Source organism: Lemur catta, chromosome 7 (assembly GCF_020740605.2).
Source record: "Lemur catta isolate mLemCat1 chromosome 7, mLemCat1.pri, whole genome shotgun sequence".
Classification (NCBI taxonomy): Eukaryota; Metazoa; Chordata; class Mammalia; order Primates; family Lemuridae; genus Lemur; species Lemur catta.
Window position 1 is genome coordinate 54,668,827 of NC_059134.1, and position 11,009 is coordinate 54,679,835.

Consider the following 11,009-nt stretch of genomic DNA (forward strand, 5'->3'; position numbering starts at 1 on the left):
AAATAAAGTCTTTATCCTTTCAAGAATCCAAAACATATTTGTGGAGATACACGCGTATACCTTGCAAGGACAAATATCAATTCTCAAGGACAACAATACAGTCTTAAATCTATTGGGAAGAACAGAAGCATTTTCCTACCTACCCTGTAATCTTCAAGCCCACCCCACCCCTTGGGAAGTCAGTAGCTGACGTATGTAGAGCTTTCAAAATATGCCCTCTTCCAGGACTGCTGGACTTAGGACGTGCACATGGGGCCAAGACACAACAGAAGCTTTGAAATTGCTGCTAATGAATGTCTAAGTTCTTAGCATAATAATCTGTGACATGAGAATAGAGGAAATGGAGTCATTCTTTCAGATAAAGATATTTATTATATGACTGAGTGGATGGATGGATGGATGGATAGAGAATGGATGATTGTATGAGTGAATGCCATAGCCAGGCCCTTGATGAGGCCTGGAGGAAGAATTACAATTAATCAACAATCATTTAATGAGCACTTCGTGTGTATGTGTATAAGATACTACCCCAAGCAGTTTTAGAAGACCAAAAGATGAAACACAGGACCCTTTGCATATAAACACCACCACCTACTTAGAGAGTCTAGATAGACTCAGAAAACAGACTCTGTGACACCAAGGAGCGTGTGCTCTCTGTCACTCCTCCAAAAGCCTCAGCATCCAAGCTTGCTAGAACCCAGTACACTGAGAGAGGGGGCCAGAGGCCCAGTCTTGAGTCAAGAGGTGCCATAAGCATGAGCTCTGTCTGGGGAATGGGCGTTGCCAGTTTTATGTCAGAAGCAGGGCAGGGAGCCAGGGAGCCAGCACTACTGAGCATGAGTGTATAAACTGGCTGGGGCAGGGCCACGGTGCAGGCCCAGAGCCCGAGGAAGGGGCATGCAGGGCCAGGCTCCCAACCTGGCAGGGCTGCTGGGCAGACACATGCCCTGGTGTCCACACTTGGCTGAGCTCTGGGGGACTTCCATCCTCACCTGCCCACAGCCATGACTCTGTGGCAGCAGGACCAGTCCCCGCCCCTACCTCCCACCCATGCTAAGGCTCTGAATGTGCTCCTGGGTGACCAGCCTGTGATTTGGGGAAGAAACTCAGACTCCAGCCAGCTTGTGGGTGGGAGAAGGAGTGTCCAAGTGCTAAGGAAGTGGTTCCAACAAAACCACTTTCCACAGTGCCACAGAAGGAGAACTCAGGACTGAGTGGAGCAAGGAAGCAATCTGAGGAAATTTCGTGGAAGGGTGTGTGTTTCATGAGAAAGGATTAGATGAGAGGGGAAGACATTCCTGTGAGAGGAAGGTGTGCTGTTGGTGTGGGCCTGGGGGAGCCGGGCCTCCAAGCCCCAATCCTGGGAACCTACTCCAGTAGGCGTGAAGCCAAAATTTTCTGATCCACATGTCTCAATTTTTTTCACACAGCAAAATACACAACATTGACATTTACATGTAGAACCCAGGGTTTATCTAGACTTGGCATAATGCAGGCAGCAGTGGTGTGCAAACCAGCAAGCAGCAATACCGCCTCCGTTTCCCCACTCACGAAGCACCTCACAGTGCAAGTGAGAGAGTGATCGTGTTACAGGACAATGTTGAATGCACTCTCGTTTATAACAAGAGTAATTAATTTGTCGTTCATAATCACTGACTTCTGACCCATTGCATCGCTTTTTGCAGTAACATGAAGACCAGGAACAATTGCTACCTCCTTTTTGCTTCTCTATCTTGGCTGGGGGTGTTCTCCATAAATAGATCGTGAGATGAGGATTTGTCAGAAAGTGAGTTATTAGGAAGTAAGTGGTCCTAGGAAACACACGTAGACAAATACAGATGAGGAACAAGAAAGGAAAGAGGGCCAGTCAAGGTTTGAAATCAAGCAAAATCCAGGGACAGGAACTTTGGCTGAGTCTGGTGGGAGATTTGTGGAAACAATGTGAGTCACACCTGAGAGTTGTCCCCCACAGGGGCAGGTGCCCGGGTATTGACACCTGCACGTGTCAGTCATCATTAAGGGCTGCCCCTGGGGATGTCACTTCCCTGGCACTTCTAGCTCTCTGCACTCAGGCAAAAGGCGCTCCGGCAGCCTGAGGACAGCCTGCCACAGACACGTAGGCGTTGGCTGCTGGGCATGAAAGCACACAACCTGCATCCATGTCCATCCAAGGAAATGGTGGCATTTCACAGCACCTAGTAAATGCTGGTTGCCCATCGGCTAGTAAGGGATGCATCCACAAGAACAGGACACAATGAGCACAGGCATTAAGCTAACAGAAGGCAGGACCCCACCTGTTTTGCTTGCCACTGTATCCCTGGCACAGGAAGCATTCATGCACGTTTGCTGGATACACGGGGACTGGATCTCCCCCGTGGTGATTCTGTGTTCTAAGGGCTTCTCCAGGGTCTCCCTAGTCCTCCCTTCATTCCTTGCCTGACTCGGTTGATGCCACCAGAGACCGCAGAGCACTCAGGAGGAGCTCACTGGGCTCTCACCACACAGTGACCCTCCTCTCTGAGCAAGTGCCACCCAGCTGTGAGGCCCAATGTCTGCCCCTGTTCTCTCTGACCAAAGGCTTCTGAGGACAAGCAGCGTGGCTCAGTAGGGGGAGCCCAGGCGACACAGTAGGTGTAGGCTCCAGACCCCGTGCATTGCACAGTTCATCTCATCTGAACCTACAGCAATAGTCATGGCAGGTCTTTGCCTCCTGTTTGGCAAAGGAGCCACATGAAAGCCCAGAGATATTTGCCATTTGTACTATTAAATGACGGAATCAGAATTCAAATCCAGGTTTACAAACTCCAAGTTCTAGGCTATTGATCTTATGTCTTAAAGCTGGGGAGTCAGGGAATTCCTGATATGAAGGGGGTTCATTCACTGAAGTTTGAGGATGGACAACCACCTTTCAGCAGACGCTAGGTTCATCTGGACTTTGTTCAACTCCAAACTGAGGGTCAGCTTCTTGGGCCTGCAACCTGTGCGGTCACACAGGGCCCTGTGCTCAGAAGGGCCTGGCTCTTGTTTAATGCTCTGCTGTCACCACCTTGAAATTCTTTTTAAACAAGGAGTCCTGTATTTTCAGTTTGCACTGGGCTGTGCAAGTTACATGGGCAGCCCTGTCCACAGTGTTAGGTAAGCATTCTAGGACATTCTCAAGGCCCAGGGACAGAGGGTCGGCCCCAGACCCCCAAAGGGATGGGGGTGCCATGGGTGAGAAAGCCTTACACACGTGTTGGGTTGAGACCAGATAGAACCAGCCAAGATCTTCCCACCAGCGCCACTCAGTGGTAAACAGCTAAGTGCACTAATTTGGCAAAGACCTGTGGAAGGAGGAGGTGCCGGCTCAGTGGGGCACAGAGAAGCTACAAACCGGCTCTGCCTGGGGAAGGGAGGATGGGGGGGCTTCTGGGGGAGGCAACCCCTTGACGGAGTCCTAAGAGACAGGAATGAGCAAGGGCATTCCGGGTGGAGGGTGTGGCGGGACGAAGGCACCAAGGCGCCCTGCAGCTCGGCACATCTCATGGGTGAGCCAAGGAGGGGCCTCGGCAGTAGGACTGGGCGGGCAGAGGCCAGACGACCAGGCAGGCTTGACTTTTCCTCCTCTCCCCCCTTTCCCCCCTTTCCCCCCAGTTTTCCTGCGTATTCACACACACAGTGCACATTCTCCTGGGCTAGACTCCATTTGCACCCAAAATCTTATCAGATGGCTGGAATGCATTTATATGAGAAGTCTGATTTTCTCCAGATAGAAGTTTATCTGCTCTTCCTCTCCCTGTATAGGGCAGGGGATGCGCGTCCACACTAATGATTTCGTTGCGTTGATAACACCACCTAGTGGCTGCTGGTCACACTTTCCCTTCTCTCCAAACTGACATACAGAAAATACCAGTGAGATGGCATAAGACCGTAATAACTCCCTGTCCCCCTCTTGCCCTCTGTAGGGTTCAGATGCCCTTCATCCAAAACCCTTTTGACCTGCATAGCAGCCTCAGGCTGAGCACTGACTCTCAGAAGATGCCTCAAACACACCACACACTCACACACCAGAAAGTGTCCCTTTGTCTTCTGCCACAGTGTCTTCTGATCCTTGGGCCACTGCAAAGAGGACCCTTCAGTTCTGAGTGTGCTGTCCCCAGCATCACACAGACTGTAGAGGCTCCTGCTGAGCCTGAGGTTGGAAGAAGGTAGACAAAACAGCGCTCACAATCTTTGGAGTTGGAGATTTACCTTAGGCATCTCCAAACAACCAGGAATGATAGAAGCAGGAACAAGAAGAACAAGGAGGAGGAGAGAAGGAACCACTGCTTCTTGAGAGCCCTCCCCTATGCCAGACAACCACATGAGGCCCTTATGTATCTTCCTTGAATGCATTTTCACAAGTGTATCAAATTTTGCTCAGAGCAAGGCAAGTTTCAGATGGCAATTAATAAGCACTGGGTGCCTACTATGTGCCAGGCACTTTTCTAAGCACTTGAAATACAATTACTCATTTAGTCCTCACCATAATACAACAGGAGAATAACTATTAGTATTTCCGCTTTTCAGGTGGAGACACTGAGGCACTTGTCCAAGGACATGCAGCTAGCAAATGGAGGTACTGAGATTTGAATCTAAGCAATCCTGTTCCAGGACATGTGCTATTAATCACCACCCAGGCAACCTCCCAGGCTGAGAGACAAAAAGAAAATGTATATACACTGTCCTAGAGTCTACTAGTCTACCCGGGAAGAAGGATATGTAATCAAATATTCACAATGTATTTGTTTTTGTTTGCTTTTGAGACAGAGCCTCACTCTGTTGCTCTGGTCAGAGTGCAGTGTCATCATCATAGCTCACTGCAACTTCCAACTCCAGGGCTCAAGCAATCCTCCTCCTGCTTCAACCTCCCGAGTAGCTGGGACTACAGGCATGCACCACCACACCTGGCTAATTTTTTCTTTTTTTGGTAGAGATGGGGTCTCACTCTTGCTCAGGCTGGTCTTGAACTCTTGAGCTCAAGTAATCCTCCATCTCTGCCTCTCAGAGTGCTAGGATTACAGGCATAAGCCACCATGCCCAGCCCTGTATTTCCTTATTTACTCATTCAACAACCTTTCCCTAAAGGACATCTTACATCAGGTGTGGGTGGGCACATAGGTGTAAATTACCCCCATCTGGTGGGAAAGAGAAGCTGAACCAGGTTGGACCCGCACACGGGCGATTCAGGCTGGGGTGGCAGGGGTGGGATTCAGGCTGGGGTGACAGGCATCAGGATGCCAAGGTGAAGAAGCAGGGGCCAGGCACAGCTAGCCAGGAAGTGCTCAAACCCTGGTCTAGCTGGGTCTGAAAAACACCTCTCTCCAGCAGATGATGAATTTTCAGCCAACTGCTAACCCTTATTATCGCTATAAAATTGCAATGATTCTCTCACTTTAGTTTTATGCCTCTTACCCAGGAAGAGAAAGGGAACATTGTCTGATGGGTGGTCAGGCAGCAAAAACAGGACTAGCACCCCATGGGGCCAGGGCTCCGGATAGACTGGCCTGAGCTGCCATCTACTGGCCAAATGTACACACTGCATCAGATATTGCCAGGGTCCAGCCTTCCTGTCCAGGTGCAGAGGGGAGGAGGCCGAAGGTAGCTGAATCCTTGGACCCTTAAGCAGCCTTGAGAGCTGTCATCTCCTATGTTTTACAATGAAGGGGCAACTGACACTCTGAGAGGTGACATGAGGTAGTGAGAGCACTTTACATTTCTTATGGCATCTTCTCAAGAACCCCATGAGTGCTATTATTTATCCCCCTTTTATTATTTCTCTGAATTCTCTTTAAAACACTTTCCTCTTCTTTTTTAGTGCTATTTATTTGCTGGGGAAACCAGGTCATTTGTATTGCAGAATGTCTCACAACTTGGCTTAGGCTGGTGGCTCTTTATAGCATCACTTCGCTTGTTCTTGGGCCTCCGTATTGCCTGTGAGCTGATTTGTAGCTCTAAAGGCTTCATTAAATTCAGGTTCGATTGTTTTAAGCAAGACTAGTTCATATGAACTTTCTATTACATCTAATCAGGAGGCACATAATGTTTGGTCATCCTACTCCTAGTGATAGGATTTGGTAATGTTAAAGCAATGCAAAAATGCTTACTTTCTAAGTTTATTACTTCTTTATCAACTGGATTTCTTCTTTAAAGAAGTGCTTTAAAGTTCTGGTACCAAGTAAGATGGAGCAGCTACAGAAACTGGATTGCTAAAACCAAAGCCAAAAAATCTAAAGCGTCCGGAGAAAAATAACACATTACTTATACAGGAGCAATTATTCAAATAACTATGAACTGTGCATCAGAACATGTGGAACCTAAGAACACAGAACAGCATTTCTAAAGCGCAGTGGGGAAAAAAACGTCAACTCAGAATTCTAAGTCCAGTGAAAATAACCTTCAGGATTAAAAGTGAGATTAAAAATTCTCAGATGAAGTAACCTGTTCTGAAAGAATTGCTCCGGGAAGCTCTTCAGACAAATTGATACCAGAAAGAAACTTGGAGTACTAGGAATTGGAGAAGAGCAACAGAAATGGTAACTATTTGGGTTTATAATAGATACTTCTTAAGCTCTTTAAAAATGTTTGAGAGTTGAAAGTAAAAAGCTTAGCACTGACAGGGTTTCAATATAGAAGGGGGAGGGTAAAGGGACCTACTCAGTGGTAAGATTTCTACATTCCACTTGAAATGGTAATATATTGTTATTATTTCTGAACAAAATATTAAGGACATCTATTTTAATCTCCTGAGCAATGACTAAACACTAAACAAAGACATATAGTAAAAACATAGTAAATAAAGTAAAATGCAAGAAAAAAATGTTAAAATCACCCAAAAAAGGAAAGGAGAAACAAAGAAATCCAACAAAAAACTAATAATAAAATAGAAGGCCTAAATACAAACATGTCAATAATTACATTAAATATAAATGGTCTAAGCATGGCAGTTAAAAGACAGAAATATCAGGAAGGATAAAAATACACGATCCAACTATATGTTGTATAAAAAACTTCAAATATAATGATATGTATAAGTTAATAGTAAAGTGATGAAAAAGGATATACTATGAAAACACTAATCAAAAGCAAGCACCAGAGTGACAATATCAGTAGGATTACAGGCATGACCTACCACGCCCAGCCAAGGAATCTATTTTTTAAAACTCCTAGAAGTGGTAAGTGAATTTAGCAAAGTTGCAGGATACAAAGTCAACAGACAAAATGAATTTTATGTCTATGTAATAGCAGTAAACAGTTGAAAACCAAAAATGTAAAATCAATACCATTTACAATGGCTTTCATAGGGAAGAGCCTTTTTCCTATAGATGTATCTATAGCGTTGGTTGGGTAGGATGCTTGGACAGTAGTACAGTCTCTGTACAATTTCTTGTGCTGTAATCAGTCTCAATGATGTCTGTGAATTCCTCAGTGGCTTAGGCTGTGGTTGTTAATGGAGGCTGTGATGACATTTTGCTGAGGATGAAGACTTTGGGTGAGCTATCCTTGGGCACCGGTGATTGTGGTGACAGACCAGGTGTGCTGGTCCTTGGGCCCCTGGGTGGTGTACGTGGACGTCAGTGGTAGCATGTCTGGGCAGGCAGATCCTTAGGCATCCAGGTTGCTTGCTCGGATGCTATCAGTGGCAGTAGTGAGCCGGGCAAGCAGGTCCTTGGGCCCCAAGCAGCCTGTGTGGCATTAGCAATAGCAGTAGTAACAGCAAACCAACCCTTGACCCCTTAGGCAGCACATTCTGGTGCCAGCAGTGGCAGCAATGAGCTGGAAAGGCCATATCCCAGCCTCCTAGGTGGCACATGCGGGTATGTGCTAGTTTCAGTGGTGGTGACAGGCTAGGCAGGGCAGGCCTGTCCTCAGGTTCCTCGATGGTGCATGTGAGTACCAGTTGTGGCAGGTCTATTGTCAGGCCCCTGGATAGCATGCTCAGATGGCGGTGGTGGAGTAGATGAAGCAGACCTGTGCTCATGTCCCCTAAAGTCACATGCAGGTGCTCAGCAGCCCTGCTGCTGTCAGTGGCAATAGCCACAGGCAAGTGTCTGTCAGGCTCTGCAGAGTATATACTTCAGTTCCCTTTTTCCTGGGGTGGCCTGCCCCACTGTTCCCTGGGGTGTAGGGTCTAGAGTGCTGGCTCCCCAGCTGTACTGCTGGGTCCGGCTGGTGTCGTGACACCGCAGCCCTCTAGGTGGGCATGGGGGGATGTCTGCAGGGCTCCAGGGATGCGGAAATGCAGGGGCTGCTGGGCCGCAGGGCAGGATGTAGTATGACGCGGGCTGGGCTCTCAAAATGGCACTGGGCTGCAGCTGCTTGGGCCTCAGGGTATGTGTGGGACCCAGAGTGAACTCCCTCTCTGGGACAATGCCACCGACAGACCAGGCAGCTCCCGGTACTAGTCTCAGGGCCCATGAGGGCCGAGGGGCTCTCCTATGGCTAGGATTGCGGGAGCCTGCTGTGGGAATGTGACCTGCTGGGGCTCAGTTGCCAACATTTGTCCTGCACCGAGGACTTTCTCTTGACTCCAGGCCAATTCTGGCCAGGCCAGCTGCTTTGCTCCTTTGCCTCTTCTCCTTCCGTGGCATAGAGATTGCCTGTCACTTTCCTGCTGAAGTCGATTTCTCTCTTGAATGCTATACTCAACGTGTGGTTACCTACTCGATGTGTGATTATCTACTCACTGTTTTGACTTCCTTCGTAGAGGAGGCAAGTGCCAGGTGCCTCTAGTCAGCCACCTTGACAGTTAATCCAAAAACAATTTTTTAAAAAGTTGGGGAAATACACTGCCTGATTTTTTTAATATATAACTTTATTGAGAGAGATTTTCGTATCATATAATTTACGCCTTCCAAGTGTACGATCAATGATTTTTAAAATAAATTTACCAAGTTATATGACTATATGCTATCTAATTTTAAGACTTATTATAAAGCCACATTAGTCAATACAGTGTGGTGTGTGTCTGCAAAAGGACAGACGCATAGATCAATGGAACAGAACAGAGAGGCCAGAAATAGACCCATACAAATACAGCCAATTGATTTTTGATAAAGGTGCAAAGGAAATTTAATGCTGAAGTATAGTCTTTTCAACAAATAGGGTTAAAACAACTGGGCATCCATTTAAAAAAAAAAAAAAACAACTCAAACTAGGATTATTGCTCAGCAGTGGAGCAAGATGGCCAAATAGAACCCTCCAGGGATTATACAAACACACACACACACACACACACACAGAGGAACATCAGATTGGACAACAGTCCACACAAGAAAGCACCAAATATCCAGTGAGCAATCACAGTACCTGGTTTTAGCGTAATAAAGAAAGACACATTGAAGAGGGCAGGAAGGGCGTCTTGTATTGCCTATCTCACCATCCTACAACCCCAGACAGTGCAGCATGGAGAGAGAATCTGTGTGCTCTGGGGAGGGAGAGCACAGTGACTGTGGGACTTTGCATTGGAACTCAGCTCCACCCCATCACAGTGGAAGACAGCTCTGGGCAGAATTCCACTGATGCACACAGAGGAAGCATTTAGAACATTTTGGGGCCAGAAGGGAATCTACCATCCTAGCAGGAGGAACTCAAGTCCCAGCCCACTTTACCACCAGCTTACTAAAATGACCTGGGGCCCCCCAAAAATTTAGTGGCAGCCAGGCTACAGTGACTGCGGTCCTTGGGCAAGCCCTGGTGCTGCACTGGTCTCGGGCCGTGTGCTTGGTGTGCAACACCAAGCTGTGGCAGCCCCAGGAGTGCCTGCATCACCACTACCCCAGCTCCAGGCAGTGCATCACAGAGGGAGACGCTTTCCACCTGGGGGAAGGAAAGGGAAGCTTACAGGGGACTTTGTCTAGCAACTGGTTACCAGCCCAGCCATAGTTAAATAAAGTAGGCAGAACCCCAAAGCCCCTGATTCTAAGCTGTTGTTCCCAGACAGCACTTGCAGACCCAACTTGGGCCAGAAGTGAATCTGCTGCCCCTGTGGGATGGACCTGCCTCCCGGCAGGCTTCACCTCCTGCTGACTAAAGCGTCCTCTGGCTTTGAATAAGCATCAGCAGAAGTCAGGCAGTAGCAGCTACAGGCCCTGGGTGAGCCCCAGTACTGTGCTAGTCTGGGAGGCCATGGGCTTCATGTGTGACTCAACATGATGCCAGCTGTGGTGGCCAAAAGAGTGCCCACCTCACCCCTCCCTCAAACCCAGGAAGCCCAGCAATCAGAAAGACTCCCTCCACTCGGGGGAAAGGAGGAACAAAAGCTAGGGACTTTGCCTGGGAACCCAGGGATTTCTCCCTTATATATACACCAAGCCTTTCAGGGCTGAATAGTCTGCAAGAGTAGCAGCATACCTGGGCTTAGGGTGCCCTCTAGTGCTGACATGGCTGCAGTGACCACAGGCTTAGTTAACTTAATGCCCAGTCCTCTGAGTTCTTGGAAAACCCTCAGTAGAAGGGCAGGTACAAGCAAGGCCAGGCCATGAAGACTGGATTAAATATCTAACTTTTCAATACCTAGACATCAACAAACATCCACAAGCACCAAGAACATACAGGAAAATATGACTTCACCAAACAGACTAAATAAGACACCAGTGGTGCTCTTTTTGCCCTTCCACCTTCTGCCTTCTGCCATGTGAGGATACATCCTCTGGAGGATGCAGCAACATGATGCCATCTTGAAAGCAGAGAGCAGCCCTCACCAGACACTGAACCTACTGGTGCCTTGATCTTGGACTTTCCAGCCTCCAGAACTGCACTTACTCCTGAAGAGTCCAGCCTTGCAATGACATTAGGCTTATGGAAGAAGTATCTTATTTCAAAGTGGCTGAAAGTTCTAGTGGTCTGTTTTCCTTCTTAACTATAGAACCTTGACCTTCTGGGACAAAAAAAGAAGAGGAGTTGTGGCAAGGACTGCAACTAAACTTTGACCTAGAAGAGAGGCTGGCCAGACACGAATGGATGTGCTTTGTTCAGCCCTGTTCAGGCTT